This window comes from Cherax quadricarinatus, chromosome 31 (genome assembly GCF_038502225.1).
Source record: "Cherax quadricarinatus isolate ZL_2023a chromosome 31, ASM3850222v1, whole genome shotgun sequence".
Lineage (NCBI taxonomy): Eukaryota > Metazoa > Arthropoda > Malacostraca > Decapoda > Parastacidae > Cherax > Cherax quadricarinatus.
The window spans coordinates 33,753,914-33,774,001 of record NC_091322.1 but is presented as its reverse complement, the minus strand read 5'-3'; the positions used below and the strand labels follow the sequence as shown (position 1 = coordinate 33,774,001).

At 44.5% G+C, this 20,088-nt stretch overlaps 1 long non-coding RNA gene across 1 annotated transcript; it reads left to right on the top strand.

Moving 5' to 3' along the window:
- The first annotated feature begins 1,075 nt into the window (after positions 1-1,075).
- LOC138853482 (uncharacterized) lies at positions 1,076-20,088 on the top strand. Its single transcript, XR_011392669.1, has 3 exons — positions 1,076-1,176; positions 16,938-17,048; positions 19,698-20,088. It is a non-coding gene; the product is annotated as an uncharacterized lncRNA (long non-coding RNA).

The window sequence follows — 20,088 nt, the reverse complement described above, 5'->3', positions numbered from 1 at the left end:
TAACATTGATAAATAATAATTATCTTTGTTATCGTTTACTGTTATGTACATAATTAGTTACATTCAGATAAATGCAATTTTCCACAATAATAGAACCTTTCTTTGTCAGAGGAAAGAAAGTCTCCCTGATAACATTGTGTATATACAGTGTATAGTGTATACTACAGTGGCTCCCTAGTATATAGATGATAAGGCTAAAGTGTCATTTGAAAACAGGTGAATTTGTAAATGAAGTGATAAGCCTATAGAGGTAGGTGCCAGAAGTCGCCAGAAACTTGCCGCACAGGTCAGCTGTTTTAATAATCTTCCTGGCCTGCTAGTGTACCTCGCATATAATCTAGTGATATCAGTGAATAGCAGAATACAGTGTTGTAGTAGCATAATATAATGGTACTTAGTGGAGTGGAGTGACTTTCATTTGTTTCTCTTTTCTTGAAATACCAGACGTATACTGTGAATTTCATAACCTGTAGTTACCAGCAGTCGCAATATACACAACGAGAAGCAAATATTACTACAGAAAAAGCGTCTTTCCTCCAAAAAATTTCCACCAGTCAACTATAGTGATAATATAGCATTTGTTGTGGTGGAGACAGAAAAAACCTAGAAAAGCTAGATACAATGATCGATAAACAAGGGTTGAGTTAGTTTAGTTTGTTTAATATGTTTATTATGCACCCCATACCCATCCTGTGGGCGGTAGTCAAAAGATTACAGAGGTACATAATTGGTCCAGGGACTGGACTCCAAAGTTTTGATAGCTGAGCAAGTTACAGAGGTAATGAACTCACAATTTACAAAGGTAATGAACTCACAATTTACAAAGGTAATGAACTCACAATTTACAAAGGTTGAGGCTCGACCGTTCGTCATTGTAGGAGCTGCCAGCAATCACCAGTTCTTCAACACGCAAGTTATACTTCTGTATCAATCAAATCACATATTACTCGGGTAGATAATTTCTAGTAGATCCTTCATGTGTTAGCCCAAATCACCGACCAGTATGTTTTAAATAAGTGTCCCACTGATCAGACCAGACTGGCCGAACCCTCGACTGGTCCGAACCCTCGACCGGTTTCAAACGGATTCGTTGGACAAAGCAGACTGTAAACAGATGGAATTGTAGGCGCCCTTATCAAACACAAACAATAAATATAAAATCAGGAACGTACTCTGGTAAGCTGTCCTAATATACAAGTACAGTAAGAAATAGAAATACAAATAGCTAGAGCTTCACTTTAAGGAGGTTATTAATAGAGGGTTCAATCTCGGCCGGGGTATGGTAAGCTCTGTGTAGTCTGCAATCAATCAAACAAACGGGCTTCCACATGGATAAATTGTCTTTTTGTGAAAATTGGTGTCACGCCCCTTGTGCAGATATCCAAGAACTATCTACAAGCAGTATAAAATCAGGGAAGTGTTTTTGCATATGCCCAAACGAGATAAATCTGTGGACTAAAATCACAATGGTATTAAAAGAGGATAACATCAAAGCTGCTTTCATAGACAACCTGGAAGCTTTCTACAACAGATGGGAACATAAGAAGTCTGGGCTGGATGGTACTGCCCTTGATACTGGCCATGTAGTCAGAAACTGTAAGGCTGGAGGTGATGTCCTGGTAGTCAGTAAATGTGGGGCTGATAGTGCTGTCCTGGTAGACAGTAATTGTGAAGCTGGAGGTGCTGTCCTGGTAGTCAGTAATGGTGAAGCTGGAGGTGCTGTCCTGGTAGTCAGTAATGGTGAAGCTGGAGGTGCTGTCCTGGTAGTCAGTAATGGTGAAGCTGGAGGTGCTGTCCTGGTAGTCAGTAATGGTGAAGCTGGAGGTGCTGTCCTGGGAGACAGTAATGGTGAAGCTGGAGGTGCTGTCCTGGTAGTCAGTAATGGTGAAGCTGGAGGTGCTGTCCTGGTAGTTAGTAATGGTGAAGCTGGAGGTGCTGTCCTGGGAGACAGTAATGGTGAAGCTGGAGGTGCTGTCCTGGGAGACAGTAATGGTGAAGCTGGAGGTGCTGTCCTGGGAGACAGTAATGGTAAAGCTGGAGGTGCTGTCCTGGTAGTCAGTAATGGTGAAGCTGGAGGTGCTGTCCTGGTAGTCAGTAAATGTGGGGCTGATAGTGCTGTCCTGGTAGACAGTAATTGTGAAGCTGGAGGTGCTGTCCTGGTAGTCAGTAATGGTGAAGCTGGAGGTGCTGTCCTGGTAGTCAGTAAATGTGGGGCTGATAGTGCTGTCCTGGTAGACAGTAATTGTGAAGCTGGGGGTGCTGTCCTGGTAGACAGTAATGGTGAGGCTGGAGGTGCTGTCCTGAGAGGCAGTAAATGTGGGGCTGATAGTGCTGTCCTGGTAGACAGTAATTGTGAAGCTGGAGGTGCTGTCCTGGTAGTCAGTAATGGTGAAGCTGGAGGTGCTGTCCTGGTAGTCAGTAATGGTGAAGCTGGAGGTGCTGTCCTGGTAGACAGTAATGGTGAAGCTGGAGGTGCTGTCCTTGTAGACAGTAATGGTGAAGCTGGAGGTGCTGTCCTGGTAGACAGTAATGGTGAAACTGGAGGTCTTGCCCTGGGAGACAGTAATGGTGAAGCTGGAGGTGCTGTCCTGGTAGACAGTAATGGTGAAGCTGGAGGTGCTGTCCTGGTAGACAGTAATGGTGAAGCTGGAGGTGCTGTCCTGGGAGACAGTAATGGTGAAGCTGGAGGTGCTGTCCTGGGAGACAGTAATGGTGAAGCTGGAGGTGCTGTCCTGGGAGACAGTAATGGTGAAGCTGGAGGTGCTGTCCTGGTAGACAGTAATGGTGAAGCTGGAGGTGCTGTCCTGGTAGACAGTAATGGTGAAGCTGGAGGTGCTGTCCTGGGAGACAGTAATGGTGAAGCTGGAGGTGCTGTCCTGGGAGACAGTAATGGTGAAGCTGGAGGTGCTGTCCTGGGAGACAGTAATGGTGAAGCTGGAGGTGCTGTCCTGGGAGACAGTAATGGTGAAGCTGGAGGTGCTGTCCTGGTAGTCAGTAATGGTGAAGCTGGAGGTGCTTTCCTGGGAGACAGTAATGGTGAAGCTGGAGGTGCTGTCATGGGAGACAGTAATTGTGAAGCTGGAGGTGCTGTCCTGGTAGACAGTAATGGTGAAGCTGGAGGTGCTGTCCTGGTAGTCAGTAATGGTGAAGCTGGAGGTGCTGTCCTGGTAGACAGTAATGGTGAAACTGGAGGTGCTGTCCTGGTAGTCAGTAATGGTGAAGCTGGAGGTGCTGTCCTGGGAGACAGTAATGGTGAAGCTGGAGGTGCTGTCCTGGGAGACAGTAATGGTGAAGCTGGAGGTGCTGTCCTGGGAGACAGTAATGGTGAAGCTGGAGGTGCTGTCCTGGTAGTCAGTAATGGTGAAGCTGGAGGTGCTGTCCTGGGAGACAGTAATGATGAAGCTGGAGGTGCTGTCCTGGGAGACAGTAATGGTGAAGCTGGAGGTGCTGTCCTGGGAGACAGTAACGGTGAAGCTGGAGGTGCTGTCCTGGTAGTCAGTAATGGTGAAGCTGGAGGTGCTGTCCTGGGAGACAGTAATGGTGAAGCTGGAGATTTTTTCCAGGTAGTTGGGAAATATACGCAGGAGGGAATGCATATAAATGACCTCATGGGAGACAGGAGCTGTAGTGGGGAAACAAGTGTAGTCAGAGATAAGATAAAACCAATATTGCAAACTAGTAATACCACAGGAAATAGCAAACAAGAGGACTCCACTAGCAATAGTGAGGATATATTACCAAAAACAACTGGTGAGAGCTCCACTGTTGGTGCTAGTGAAGATAGGAGTAAGACAGGTAAACATGCACCAACAGGGAGTACAGTCACAGAAACCCAAGGCAAATGGAAACCAAGCCTGTGCACATACTATGCACTTGGTATCTGCAGGCATGGGGAATCTGGAAAAACAGATGGGACGTGCAACTATGACCACCCTAGAAAATGCCATGCCCATATGACAACAGGAAAATGCAAACTCCCTTCCTGTAAGCTTTTTCACCCTGAAATTTGTACCTCTTCAGTACAAGAAAGACTGTGCTATAACTTAAATTGTCAGGCACACCATCTAAAGGGGACAAAAAGATACAAAACATCCAGGCCATGGGAAAACCTGGGTAGCCACAGCCACTCAAGAGAGAGAAGTTTTTTAGTGCCAGGAAGGAAAAAAAAAACTGGCAGCAAATGGCAGAAATCGTACACCAAATCCAGTCATTCCTGGAGTGGAACCACAGTCGATGGCCTCCACTCCAAACCAACAGATACAGATACTAATGCCGGAAAAAAAATCCCCCCCCAATACCAACAATAACACCAGTCCGATGACATTCTTCTTTGCAAATATACAGGGTATAAAGCCAGCAACAAACAACAAAATACCTTTCATCCGTGGACTGCTTGCAGAGGCAAATGCAATGTTCACGGCTTTCACTGAGACCCACATAAAGGATCACTTGGACAACGAAATATGGATCCCAGGTTACAACCTATACAGATGCGACAGAGTGAACAGGCAAAAAGGGGGGAAGGGGTTGGCCTGTACATCGCAGAGTCACTTGTTTGCACGTGTTTGCACAGAACTGCTTAATGCCTCAAATGATGTAGTGGAAGTTTTAGCAGTAAAGATCGAGAACCAAAACCTAGTCATTGTGGTAGTCTACAAGCCTCCGGATGCAACATCCCAGCAATTCCAGGAACAGCTGTTAAAAATTGACCACTGTCTGGAAAATCTGCCAGCTCCGGCCCCCAACATCTTGCTCCTGGGGGATTTCAACTTAAGGCACCTAAAATTGAGGAATATAGCAAATAATGTTGTTGCAGTAATAACACCAGGAGGTAGCTCTGATGAGAACTCACACACACGAGCTTTTAAATCTCTGCACAAAATTCAATTTAAACCGGCAAATAATAGAGCCTACTAGACTGGAGAATACACTAGACCTCATCTTCACTAACAATGATGATCTGATACGAAATGTCACCATATCAAAAACAATATACTCAGATCACAACATAATTGAGGTTCAGACATGTATGCGCGGAGCCCCACACCGACATAATGAGATTAGTCACGAGGGAGCATTCACCAAATTCAACTTCAATAACAAAAACATAAAGTGGGACCAAGTAAACCAAGTCCTAACTGATATAAGCTGGGAAGATAGACTAAGCAACACAGACCCCAACTTATGCCTAGAACAGATTAACTCGGTGGCACTCGATGTATGCACAAGGCTTATTCCTCTAAGAAAAAGGAGGAGTAGATATAAAATAGAAAGAGACAGGCGCTCCCTTTACAGGCGATGGAAAAGAATAACAGAGCGGCTAAAAGAGGTCAATATATCTGAAATGCGTAGGGAGTTACTGGTCAGAGAAATAGCAAACATCGAACTTAAGCTAAAGGAATCTTATAGGAGTCAGGAATCGCGGGGAGAACTAAAAGCCGTAAATGAAATCGAAAGAAACCCAAAGTATTTCTTCTCCTATGCCAAATCAAAGTCGAGAACAACGTCCAGTATTGGGCCCCTACTTAAACAAGATGGGTCCTACACAGATGACAGCAAGGAAATGAGTGAGCTACTCAAGTCCCAATATGACTCACTTTTTAGCAAGCCGCTAACCAGACTGAGAGTCAAAGATCAAAATTAATTTTTTATGAGAGAGCCACAGAATTTGGTTAACACAAGCCTGTCTGATGTTATCCTGATGCCAAATGACTTTGAACAGGCGATAAATGACATGCCCATGCACTCTGCCCCAGGGCCAGACTCATGGAACTCCGTGTTCATCAAGAGCTGCAAGAAGCCCCTATCACGAGCTTTTACCATCCTATGGAGAGGGAGCATGGACACGGGGGTCGTCCCACAGTTACTAAAAACAACAAACATAGCCCCACTCCACAAAGGGGGCAGTAAAGCAATAACAAAGAACTACAGACCGATAGCACTAACATCCCATATCATAAAAATCTTTGAAAGGGTCCTAAGAAGCAAGATCACCACCCATCTAGAAACCCATCAATTACACAACCCAGGGCAACATGGGTTTAGAACAGGTCGCTCCTGTCTGTCTCAACTATTGGATCACTACAACAAGGTCCTAGATGCACTAGAAGACAAAAAGAATGCAGATGTAATATATACAGACTTTGCAAAAGCCTTCGACAAGTGTGACCATGGCGTAATAGCGCACAAAATGCGTGCTAAAGGAATAACAGGAAAAGTTGGTCGATGGATCTATAATTTCCTCACTAACAGAACACAGAGAGTAGTAGTCAACAGAGTAAAGTCCGAGGCAGCTACGGTGAAAAGCTCTATTCCACAAGGCACAGTACTTGCTCCCATCTTGTTCCTCATCCTCATATCCGACATAGACAAGGATGTCAGCCACAGCACCGTGTCTTCCTTTGCAGATGATACCCGAATCTGCATGACAGTGTCTTCCATTGCAGACACTGCAAGGCTCCAGGCGGACATCAACCGAATCTTTCAGTGGGCTGCAGAAAACAATATGAAGTTCAACGATGAGAAATTTCAATTACTCAGATATGGTAAACACGAGGAAATTAAATCTTCATCAGAGTACAAAACAAATTCTGGCCACAAAATAGAGCGAAACACCAACGTCAAAGACCTGGGAGTGATCACCTTCAAGGACCATAACATTGTATCAATCGCATCTGCTAGAAAAATGACAGGATGGATAATGAGAACCTTCAAAACTAGGGAGGCCAAGCCCATGATGACACTCTTCAGGTCACTTGTTCTATCTAGGCTGGAATATTGCTGCACACTAACAGCACCTTTCAAGGCAGGTGAAATTGCCGACCTAGAAAATGTACAGAGAACTTTCACGGCGCGCATAACGGAGATAAAACACCTCAATTACTGGGAGCGCTTGAGGTTCCTAAACCTGTATTCCCTGGAATGCAGGAGGGAGAGATACATGATTATATACACCTGGAAAATCCTAGAGGGACTAGTACCGAACTTGCACACGAAAATCACTCACTACGAAAGCAAAAGACTTGGCAGACGATGCACCATCCCCCCAATGAAAAGCAGGGGTGTCACTAGCACGTTAAGAGACCATACAATAAGTGTCAGGGGCCCGAGACTGTTCAACTGCCTCCCAGCACACATAAGGGGATTACCAACAGACCCCTGGCAGTCTTCAAGCTGGCACTGGACAAGCACCTAAAGTCAATTCCTGATCAGCCGGGCTGTGGATCGTACGTTGGTTTGCGTGCAGCCAACAGCAACAGCCTGGTTGATCAGGCTCTGATCCACCAGTAGGCCTGGTCACAGACCGGGCTGCGGGGGCATTGACCCCCGGAACTTTCTCCAGGTAAACTCCAGGTAAACCAAGGAGGAGGTGAAGAAACTGCTATGTTATCTTGACACCTCAAAGGCAGTGGGACCAGACAGCATCTCTCTGTGGGTCCTTAGAGAGGGAGCAGAGATGCTGTGTGTGCCACTAACAAAGATCTTCAACACATCCATTGAAACTAAGCAACTCCCTGAGGTATGGAAGATGGCAAATGTAGTCCCAATTTTTAAAAAAGGAGACAGGTATGAGACATTAAACTACAGACCTGTGTCACTAACATGTATAGTATGCAAAGTCATGGAGAAGATCATCAGGAGGAGAGTGGTGGAGCACCTGGAAAGAAACAAGTGTATAATCGACAACCAGCACGGTTTCAGGGAAGGAAAATCCTGTATCATAAACCTACTGAGAGTTTTATGACAAGGTGACAGAAGTAAGACAAGAGAGAGGGGTGGATAGACTGCATTTTCTTGGACTGCAAGAAGGCCTTCGATACAGTTCCTCACAAGAGGTTACTGCAAAAACTAGAGGATCAGGCACACATAACAGGAAAGGTACTGCAATGAATCAGAGAATACCTGACAGGGAGGCAACAACGAGTCATGGCACGTGATGAGGTGTCAGAGTGGGCGCCTGTGACAAGCGGGGTTCCACAGGGGTCAGTCCTAGGACCTGTGCTGTTTTTGGTATATATGAATGACATAACTGAAGGGATAGACTCAGAAGAGTCCTTGTTTGCAGATGATGTGAAGTTAATGAGGAGAATCAAATCAGATGAGGATCAGGCAGGACTACAAAGAGACCTGGACAGGCTACAAGCCTGGTCCAGCAACTGGCTCCTTGAATTTAACCCTGCCAAATGCAAAGTCATGAAGACTGGGGAAGGGCAAAGAAGACCGCAGACACAGTATAGTCTAGGTGGCCAAAGATTGCAAACCTCACTCAAGGAAAAAGATCTTGGGGTGAGTATAACACCGAGCACATCTCCTGAGGTGCACATCAATTAGATAACTGCTGCAACATACGGGCGCCTGGCACACCTAAGGATAGCGTTCCCATACTTCAGTCAGGAATCGCTCAAGACTCTGTACACCATTTACGTCAGGCCCATACTGGAGTATGCATCACCAGTTTGGAATCCACACCTAGGCAAGCACGTCAAGAAATTAGAGAAAGTGCAAAGGTTTGCAACAAGACTAGTCCCAGAGCTAAGGGGATTGTCCTACGAAGAACGGTTAAGGGAAATCGGCCTGACGACACTGGAAGACAGGAGGGTCAGGGGAGACATGATAACGACATATAACATACTGTGTGGAATAAACAAGGTGGACAAAGACAGGATGTTCCAGAGATGGGACACAGAAACAAGAGGTCACAATTGGAAGTTGAAGACTCAGATGTATCAAAGGGATGTTAGGAAGTATTTCTTCAGTCACAGAGTTGCCAGGCAGTGGAACAGCCTAGAAAGTGACGTAGTTGAGGCAGGATCCATACATAGTTTTAAGACGAGGTTTGATAAAGCTCATGGAGCAGGGAGAGAGAGGACCTAGTAGCAATCAGTGAAGAGACGGGGACAGGAGCTATGGTTCAACCCCTGCAACGACAAATAGGCGAGTACACACACACATACAAGCTCGCACACACACACACACACACACACACACACACACACACACACACACACACACACACACACGCACGCACGCACGCACGCAGGATGTTAGGAAGTATTTCTTCAGTCATAGAGTAGTCAGGCCATGGAATAGCCTAGAAAGTGATGTGGTGGAGGCAGGAACCATACATAGTTTTAAGGCGAGGTATGATAGAGCTCATGGGGCAGGGAGAGAGAGGACCTAGTAGCAATCAGTGAAGAGGCGGGGCCAGGAGCTGTGACTCGACCCCTGCAACCACAAATAGGTGAGTACAAATAGGTGAGTACACACACACACACACACACAGTCCAGGAGCTCGGACTCGACCCCCGCAACCTCAACTAGGTGAGTACACACACACACACACACACACACACACACCTACTCTACACCCCCTACTCTCTCTCTCTCTCTCTCTCTCTCTCTCTCTCTCTCTCTCTCTCTCTCTCTCTCCCTCACTCCCATAACCCTATTTCACCCTCCTCTCTCTCTATAGGCTTCTCTCTCCATCTCTCCATTTCTCTCTCTCATAGCCTTTTCCCTCACCCTCCTTTCTCCCTCTCTCTCTCCCTCTCCCTCTCTTTCTCCCTCTCTCTACCCTTTCTCTCCCCCTCACATTTCTCTCTCTCTCCCCCTTGGTCTTATCCCTCACCCCCATACTCTCTCCTCTCTCTCCCTCTTTCTGCCCTTTCTCTCTCCTCTCTCTCCCTCTTTCTACCCTTTCTCTCTCCCCCTCGCACCCTCTCCCTCCTCTAGCCTTCTGTCTGTGGTAAAAAAAAAAAAATGGGTGGCTCTAGAGGACGGAAAACCAGTGATCTGGTAGACGAACCAGGGAGGAAAGACTGGGAGTTAGAGCTCCAAAAAAGGGAGGAAGAGTGGGGAAGGAAGGTAGTAGAGCTTGGTAAGAAAATGGAGGAGAGGATAGCTGAAGAGTGCAGGAAGTGGGAAGTACAGGTCTTAGCAGCAGAAGCTAGGATACAGTGCTTAGAAGAGAAACTGCAAAGCCTGAAACAGATTAGAGAGACAAATGACAATTCAGATGTGACATCAGGAAATTCAATGTCAGGCGCAGACAAGGGGACGGTAAGCAACAACGGAGACATGACGTACACGAAGGCCCTATCAGACCCACATGGGGCCAGGGAAAAGACGAGGAGCACACTAAGATCAAATGACAGGTCCGAAAACAATGAAGGTATGCTATATGCAGAGATTCTAACAGCCAACTGCAGTAGCAAGGGACAGCTGGTCATGAAAGACAGTTCACTGAGAATAGAGGTTTCAGATATGACAGGGACTGAAGGCAAGAACATGTCAATGGAAGGAAATAAAATGCCTCAGAGGAAGCAGATGGAGACTCAGTGGGAGGAGGAAAGGGCGAGGTCAGTTTTTGTGTACGGGCTCCAAGAAGCCAAGGGGGACAACTTTGAAGAAATAAAACAGGAGGAGAAAAAAATGATTGAAGGCATCATGAAAACAATAGGTGAGGGCGATATGACCCAGGTGACAAATTTTCAGAGAATTGGGTGGTTTGCGAGTGGAAGGATACGGCCTGTCAGAGTAACTTTCAAGGAAGAATCAGTTTGAACCAGGATTCTGCAAGAGAAAGCAAGACTGAGGGACAAACAGGGGTACCAGAGAGTATACCTCGACCACGACAGAACACAAGAAGAAAGGACTACACTGAAAGAGAGGGTACAGAGACGCAAGGAGGAACGAGAGGCAATGACGAAAATGAGCAGGACCCAGACACAGGAGGAAGGGAAAACACACCCCACAGAATCTCCCACCAAAAGACTCCAACTGCGACATTCCCAACGCAACTGAGCAACCTATACTACAACCCACTCACTGTTCCCTCTGCCACCAACCCCTATATCAAAAACCTCACCCCAACAGCTGTCCCTTATGGGCATTCTGACCCCACCCCCATCATCACAAACCCCACCAACACCACAGCCCCATATAGGCCCCCACCAAGGCTCTCGCTCCCCCAACCCCAATATTCTTGCATGACCACAATGATAGAAAAGAAACTGAAAGTTTGGTACACAAACGCGGATGGAATAACGAATAAACATGAGGAGTGGAACGAAAGAATCAGTGAAAAATCCCCAGACATCATAGCAGTCACAGAAACAAAACTCGCTGAGACAATAACAGACACAATCTTCCCAACGGGATATAGATAGAAGGAGTAGAGGGGGAGGAGGGGTTGCACTGCTCATAAAACACCGATGGGGATTTGAGGAAATGGAAGGCATGGACATGATTGGAGAAAGAGACTACATTGTAGGTACAATTCAGTCCGGAGAACATAAAGTGGTCATTGGAGTGATGTATAACCCACCACAGAACTGCAGGAGGCCAAGAGAGGAGTACGAAGAAAACAACAGGGTGATGGTGGACACACTGGCTGAGGTGGCAAGAAGAGCTCACTCGAGCAGAGCAAAGTTACTGGTAATGGACAATTTCAACCACAGGGAGATCGACTGGGAAAACCTGGAGCCACATGGGGGTCCCGAAACATGGAGAGCCAAGATGATGGATGTGGTACTTGAAAACCTCATGCATCAACATGTCAGGGACACAACCAGAGAGGGGAGGATGAGCCAGCAAGACTGGATCTTGTGTTCACCCTGAGCAGTTCAGACATTGAAGACATCACTTATGAGAGGCCCCTTGGAGCTAGCGATCACGTGGTTCTGAGTTTTGATTATATAGTAGAGTTACAAGTGGAGAAGGTAACAGGAACTGAAGGGGACAGGCCAAACTATAAAAGGGGGGACTACACAGGTATGAGAAACTTCCTGCAGGAGGGTCAGTGGGACAGAGAAATGGTAGGAAAATCAGTAAACGAGATGATGGAATATGTGGCAAAAAAGTGCAAGGAGGCAGAGGAAAGTTTTGTTCCCAAGGGAAACAGAAATAATAGGAAGACCAAAACGAGTCCTTGGTTTACCCGAAGGTGTAGGGAGGCAAAAACTAAGTGCAACAGAGAATGGAAAAGGTACAGGAGGCATAGGACCCAGGAAAACAAGGAGATTAGTAGAAGAGCCAGAAACGAGTATGCACAGATAAGGAGGGAGGCCCAGCGACAGTATGAAAATGACATAGCATCGAAAGTCAAATCTGACCCGAAATTGCTGTATAGCCACATTAGGAGGAAGACAACAGTCAAGGACCAGGTGATAAGGCTGAGGAAAGAAGGTGGAGAACTCACAAGAAACGATTAAGAGGTATGTGAGGAGCTCAACACGAGATTTAAGGAAGTATTTACAGTAGGGACAGGAAGGACTCTGGGGGGACAGATCAGATGGGGACACCAGCAAAGAATACACCAACAAGTGTTGGACGACATACATACAGATGAGGAGGAGGTGAAGAAACTGCTAAGGGACATCGATACCTCAAAGGCAATGGGACCGGACAACATCTCCCCGTGGGTCCTTAGAGAGGGAGCAGATATGTTGTGCGTGCCACTTACCACAATCTTCAACACGTCCCTGGAAACTGGGCAACTACCTGAGGTATGGAAGACGGCAAATGTAGTTCCCATTTTTAAAAAAGGAGACAGAAAAGAGGCACTAAACTATAGACCTGTGTCATTGACGTGTATAGTATGCAAAATTATGGAGAAGATTATCAGGAGGAGAGTGGTGGAGCACCTGGAACTGAACAAGAGTATAAATGCCAACCAGCACGGATTCACGGAAGGCAAATCCTGTGTCACAAACCTTCTGGAGTTTTATGATAAAATAACAGATGTAAGACACGAGAGAGAGGGGTGGGTTGGTTGCATCTTCTTGGACTGCAAGAAGGCCTTTGACACAGTTCCTCACAAGAGATTAGTGCAGAAGCTAGAGCATCAGGCGCATATAACAGGAAGGGCACTGCAATGGATCAGAGAATACCTGACAGGGAGGAAACAACGAGTCATGGTACGTAATGATGTATCACAGTGGGCACCTGTGACGAGCGGGGTCCCACAGGGGTCGGTCCTAGGACCAGTGCTATTTTTGGTATATGTGAACGACATGATGGAAGGGTTAGACTCAGAAGTGTCCCTGTTTGCAGATGATGTGAAGTTAATGAGGAGAATTAAATCTGATGAGGACCAGGCAGGACTTCAAAGAGACCTGGACAGACTGGACACCTGGTCCAGCAAATGGCTTCTCGAATTTAATCCTGCCAAATGCAAAGTCATGAAGATAGGGGAAGGGCACAGAAGACCACAGACAGAGTATAGGCTAGGTGGCCAAAGACTGCAAACCTCACTCAAGGAGAAAGATCTTGGGGTGAGTATAACACCGAGCATGTCTCCGGAAGCACACATCAATCAGATAACTGCTGCAGCATATGGGCGCCTGGCAAACCTGAGAACAGCATTCCGATACCTTAGTAAGGAATCGTTCAAGACACTGTACACCGTGTATGTCAGGCCCATACTGGAGTATGCAGCACCTGTTTGGAACCCGCACTTGATAAAGCACGTCAAGAAACTAGAGAAAGTACAAAGGTTTGCCACAAGGTTAGTTCCAGAGCTAAGGGGAATGTCCTATGAAGAAAGATTAAGGGAAATCGGCCTGACGACACTGGAGGACAGGAGGGTCAGGGGAGACATGATAACGACATATAAAATACTGCGTGGAATAGACAAGGTGGACAAAGACAGGATGTTCCAGGGAGGGGACACAGAAACAAGAGGCCACAATTGGAAGTTGAAGACACAAATGAGTCAGAGAGATATTAGGAAGTATTTCTTCAGTCATAGAGTTTTAAGGCAGTGGAATAGCCTAGAAAATGACGTAGTGGAGGCAGGAACCATACACAGTTTTAAGACGAGGTTTGATAAAGCTCATGGAGTGGGGAGAGAGAGGGCCCAGTAGCAACCGGTGAAGAGGCGGGGCCAGGAGCTAAGACTCGACCCCTGCAACCACAAATAGGTGAGTACACACACAAACACACACAGCACCAGTTTGGAATCCACACCTTGTCAAGCACGTCAAGAAATTAGAGAAAGTGCAAAGGTTTGCAATAAGACTAGTCCCAGAGCTACGGGGATTGTCCTACGAAGAAAGTTTGAGGGAAATCGGCCTGACGACACTGGAGGCCAGGAGGGTCAGGGGAGACATGATAACGACATATAAAATACTGCGCGGAATAGACGAGGTGGACAAAGACGGGATGTTCCAGAGATGGGACACAGACACAAGAGGTCACAATTGGAAGTTGAAGACTCAGATGAATCAAAGGGATGTTAGGAAGTATTTCTTCAGTCATAGAGTAGTGAAGCCGTGGAATAGCCTAGAAAGTGAAGTAGTGGAGGCGGGAACCATACATAGTTTTAAGGCGAGGTATGATAAAGCTCATGGAGCAGGGAGAGAGGGGACCTAGTAGCAATCAGTGAAGAGGCGGGGCCAGGAGCTATGAATCGACCCCTGCAACCACAAATAGGCGAGTACAAATAGGTGAGTACACAACGTGGTAATGCTTTATTTACAGTGAGCAAAAGTCAAGGTATTTCTCCAGAATGGTCTGTTAATTTAGCATTATTCCAAACTAAAAATATTTCAATTTCATTACTGTAAATTGTGCTAAATTGTAATACTGTTATTTTTATATACTTCATCTCAACTATAAATTTAATTGCTGTAAACCATTAGCTACCTCACGGTTGTAATAAAAAAGAATATATAATTAAAATTTACCACTCTTTTTCATGTCTAGTATTAGGTTTAGTTTGCTCGAAATGCCCCGGCATGCTAGTGGCTTTCTCTTTACCCATCAACACGCTTTATATGCATTCACATTATTATTATTATAATAAAAAAGAAGCGCTAAGCCATATGAATTCACACATTGTAACCTATGCAAAGAAATAATTTTTTTTATTTTTTTTATTGTTTATTTTGTTTATATCCTACTGACCAAGCTCCTTTGTTGTTCTTTATTATGCCCATATACTCTCTTCTAGGCAATAGTCACCCCATAACTATCTTGTAGCAGTTCTCGCCTTATAACAATCCTGTGGATAGTATTCACTCATACTTATCCAGTGGGCAGAGTACTAGTGCTGACCTCTGTCATTACAGGTACCGTGGCTCGGTAAGCAACGCCCTCGCTCCCACACTCAATGTCAGCGGTTCAATTCCCTGCCGGGTGGAAACGTAGGGCATATATCCTTACACCTGCTGTCACTGTTCACTTAGCAGTAAATAGGTACCTGAATGTTAGTTGACTAGTGTGGGTCGCATCCTGGGGAGACAAGACTGAAGGACCCCAATGGAAATAAGAGACAGTTCTCGATGATGCACTAACTTTCTTGGGTTATCCTGGATTCCTAACTCTCCGGGTTATTATTATTATTATAATCAAAAAAGAAGCGCTAAGACTCTCCGGGTTAAAATTCCAAACAAATATTATCTTACCTATCCTGTGTGTATGGGCGGTAGTCCCATCGAGTCACTCCTACCATTGCTGGAGAGGGTTTTGGGGGTCAATGCCCCCGCGGCCCGGTCTGAGACCAAGCCTCATGGTGGATCAGTGTCTGATCAACCAGGCTGTTACTGCTGGCCAAACGCAAGCTGACGTACGAACCACAGCCCGGTTGGTCAGGTACTGACTTTAGGTGCCTCTCCAGTGCCTTCTGTGAGCGGTAGTCACCCCATACCCATCTATTGGGTGGTAATCACCCCATACCCATCCATTGGGTGGTAATCACCCCATACCCATCCTGTGGGAGGTTGTAACCTCATACCCATCCTTGATACCAATGAGGAGCTCTTGATCCAAGGAATTGGACCTGTCCTCCCTTTCCTTGGATCAAACCTGAAATTTTCCCATTCACAGTTCGAAAAATGTGAATTTTCAATGGCATGTTTGTCAGTTTATTGTAATAATCATAATTTTGTAGTTTATATGTTTTTTTATAAAAAATTAACTTTAAACACAACTCGACAACTGATAGTTAACAACTCATTAATATCACGAAATTAGGATAGTATTTCCAGAGAGTAACAAAGTAAAGTCAGTTTCAAGTGTTGTAATGTTTGACATTATTGGAATGAAAACATGAAAAGTTTAATCAGCTGGAAAAAGCAAAGAAAAAAAAAAAAAGAGCTAAATATACTCAGGGAGAGTGATTATTATACCTTTCCTCAGAGATGTCATTGTTTCTTGATAGATTGGACATTCTTAGAATAATCTGCAATATTTTCCTGGGTGTCCATAATGCCAGCATTTGTAGCATTATTGCAATGTTAGTTTGTGTTTCCTCACTGGCAAGCATTGACCTGCTGTGTATAATGAGAAGGGAAGTTCATGGCAACTAAATTTAAGTTTAGCTAAATTGATTGGGTACCATTTCTGTTTGCAAGTAGGGTAAATACATATACATTTTAATCTTGGTGACTGGGAGGTGTGGCCATTTAAGTTGTACTTATATGTCCAAAACATATTATTATTATTATAATCAAGGGGAAGCGCTAAACCCGGAGGATTATACAGCGCCTGGGGGGGGATGTGGAAGGCATTCAGGCTTAATTCGGGGAACTGGAGCACAGATCCAATTCCCTAAATGAAGAGCCCCTCACCAACATCAAGGAACCTTCCTTGAGGGGGTCCAAAACATAATCTCTGAAATATTGTTAAGCAACTGTCAGGGATGATAATGGTCCTACGGCAAGAACATTAGTATACAGCAGTGGTTCTTAATCTGGGTTTGATCGAACCTCAGGGGTTCGGCAGTCTCTCTCTCTCTCACACACACATACACACACACAGGAGCTGGATTCCTGGATTTGTGGGCAACTTCAACCATAAGGGGTTCTGCCTGATAGCCACCTGACACATACAGTAGTGTGCAAATTAATTGGGAGAGGAGTAAATTTTGTGATTATCTCGTTAATATTTCTCAGTCTCCAATTTCATTAATGTAGTTTGGGTTCTTTTCTTTTCAGAAGAGTTTGCTACTGACTTCTGGCAATCATCCAGCTGTGGTGTTACTCTGCAACTCTCATCAGTACTACAACAGCTGTTGTTCCTTAAGGTTATTCCTGCAGTTGTGCTATGTGAGTGAATGTGGGTTTGCCAAATTCTCCCCTTCATTTCATGATTACTGCTGAAATTCATGATAGATGTTATACCTTGGAAGTGTGCAAGTATTGTAGCTCTTTGAAAACATGCTGATTTGAGTATTAAACAGTTATTTTTTTTACTAACACATCAGCTGTTTCCCACCAAGACAGGGTGGCCCAAAAAAAGAAAAACTTTCATCATTCACTCCATCACTGTCTTGCAAGAGGCATGCTTACACTACAGTTATAAAACTGCGACATCAACATCCTTCATTCAGAGTGCCGGCACTGTACTTCCCATCTCCTGGAATGAATTCTGGCCTGCCGGTTTTCCCGAGTCCCTTCATAAATGTTATCTTGCTTACACTCCAACAGCACGTCAAGTCCTAAAAACCATTTGTCTCCATTTGCTCCTATCTAACAGGCTCACACATGCTTGCTGAAAGTCCAAGCCTCCTGCAGACAAAACCTCCTTTACCCCCTCCCTCCAACCTTTCCTAGGCCAACCCCTACCCTGCCTTCCCTCCACTACAGATTTATACACTCTCGAAGTCGTTCTATTTTGTTCCAGCCTCTCTACATGTCGAAACAATCTCAATAACCCCTCCTCAGCCCTCTGGATGATTGTTTTGGTAATCCCGCACCTCCTAATCTCCAAACTACGGATTCTCTGCATTATATTCACACTACACATTGCCCTCAGACATGACATTTCCACTGCCTCCAGCCTTCTTGTTGCAACATTCACCACCCATGCCTCACACCCATACAAGAGCATTGGTATAACTATACTCTCATACATTCCTCTCTTTGCTTTCATGGATAAAGTTTTTTTGTCTCTACAGACTTCTCTGTGCATCACTCGCCTTTTTCCCCTCGTCAATTCTGTGATTCACCTCATCTTTCATAGACCCATCTGCTGACACTTCCACTCCCAATATCTGGATTCACATTAACTTCCTCCATAGTCTCTCCCTCCAATCTGATATCCAATCTTCCATTACCTATTTTTTTTTTATCCTCATCACCTTACTCTTTCCTTTATTCACTTTTAATTTCCTTCTTTTACATACCTTACCAAACTCATCAACCAACCTCTGCAACTTCTCATCAGAATCTCCCAAAAGCAGTGTCATCAGCAAAGAGCAACTGTGACAACTCTCACTTTGTTAGATTATTTATCTTTTAATCCCACACCTCTTGCCAACACCTGAGCATTCACTTGTTACAACTCCATCTATAAATAAATTGAACAACCATGGTAACATCACACATCCCGGTCTAAGGACTACTTTTACTGGGAAATAATCTCCCTCGCCTACATATTCTAACCTGAGCCTCACTATCCTTGTAAAGACTCTTCACTGCTTTAACTAACCTACCTCCTATTCCATACACATCTGCAACATTGCCCCCCTATCCACCGATATATGCCTTTTCCAAATCCATAAATGCCACAAAAACCTCTTTACCCTTATCTAAATACTGTTTATCTATTAGTATTATGTATTATAATCAAAAAGAAGTGCTAAACCTAACTGTTCACTGCAAACACTTGGACTATACATCCCATAACCTTCCTAAAGCCTCCTTGTTCATCTGTTATCCTGCTCTCTGTTTTACTCTTAATTCTTTCAATAATAATTCTACCATACACTTTACCAGGTTTACTCAACGAACTTATTCCTCTATAATTTTTACACTCTTTTCTCCCCTTTGCCTTTATACAAAGGAACTATGCATGCTCTCTACCAATCCCTAGGTACCTTACCCTCTTCCATACATTAAATAAAAACACTAACCACTCCAAAATTATATCCCCACCAGCTTTTAACATTTCTATTAATCCCAGTAGCTTTACCGGTAACCTTTCATTCTACCCACTCCCCCCTTCATTTCCCCCACACTTGCAACTGGTTTTTCCTCACTCCTTTAAAATGCTACTCCTCCTTGCCCTATACACAAAATCACAGCTTCCCTATCTTCATCAACCTAAGAACATAAGAAACTCATTTAACAATTCCTCAGAATATTCCCTCCATCTTCCCAGTACCTCTAACTCTCCTTTTAATAACTCTCCTCTCCTAATTTTGGCTAACAAATCCATTTGTTCCCTAGGCTTTCTCAACTTATTAATCTCGCTCCAAAACTTTTTCTTATTTTCAGCATCACTTCTACTCTGTAAAAACCTCTCATATGCTAACTTTTTCTCTATTACTACTCTCTTTACATCATTCCACCAATTGCTCTTCTTCCTTTCCACACCCACTTTCCTGTAACCACAAACATTTTCTGAACACTGACACTATATTCTTAAACTTACCCAATACATCTACCCCATTGCCTATACTCTCACTAGCTCATCTGTCCTCCAACAGTTGTTTATATCTTACCCTAACTGCCTCCTCCTTTTGTTTATACACCTTCACCTCTCTCTTACTTGCTGCTTCCAGTTTCCTTGTATCCCATCTACCTTTTACTCTCACTGTAGCTACAACTAAAACGTGATGTGATATATGTGGCCCCTCTGTAAACATGTACATCTTGAAGTCTACCAAACAGTCTTTTATCTACCAATACATAGTCCAGCAGACTACTGTCATTACACTCTATATCATATCTTGTATACTTGTTTTCAAACAGATCGCCAAAAATTTAAGCCTATCAAAATTAACTGTTGATTGGATTCTGAAGAGAGCCGACAACACTGGTGACGGTGGAGAGCTGCATCAAGGAAGATGTGGAAGAAAACTCAAGACAACACCTAATAATGACAATGTTATGAGAAATAGTGTGAAGGGTCCCAAGAAAACCAGCAAAGATCTACAGAGAGATTTGGCTTTAGCTGACATAAATGTTAATTCTTTTAACTGTTCAACAAAGGCTCCTTGAAGTTGGCATAAAGTCGGTAAAGAAAAAATTATTCACTGCTGCTATGAAGAAAAAAATGGCTGCAGTGGGCACTCAAACCTAAGGGATGAATAACAGATACATGAAGAAAAGTTATATTTTCAGATGTGGTGCATTTTGAAGT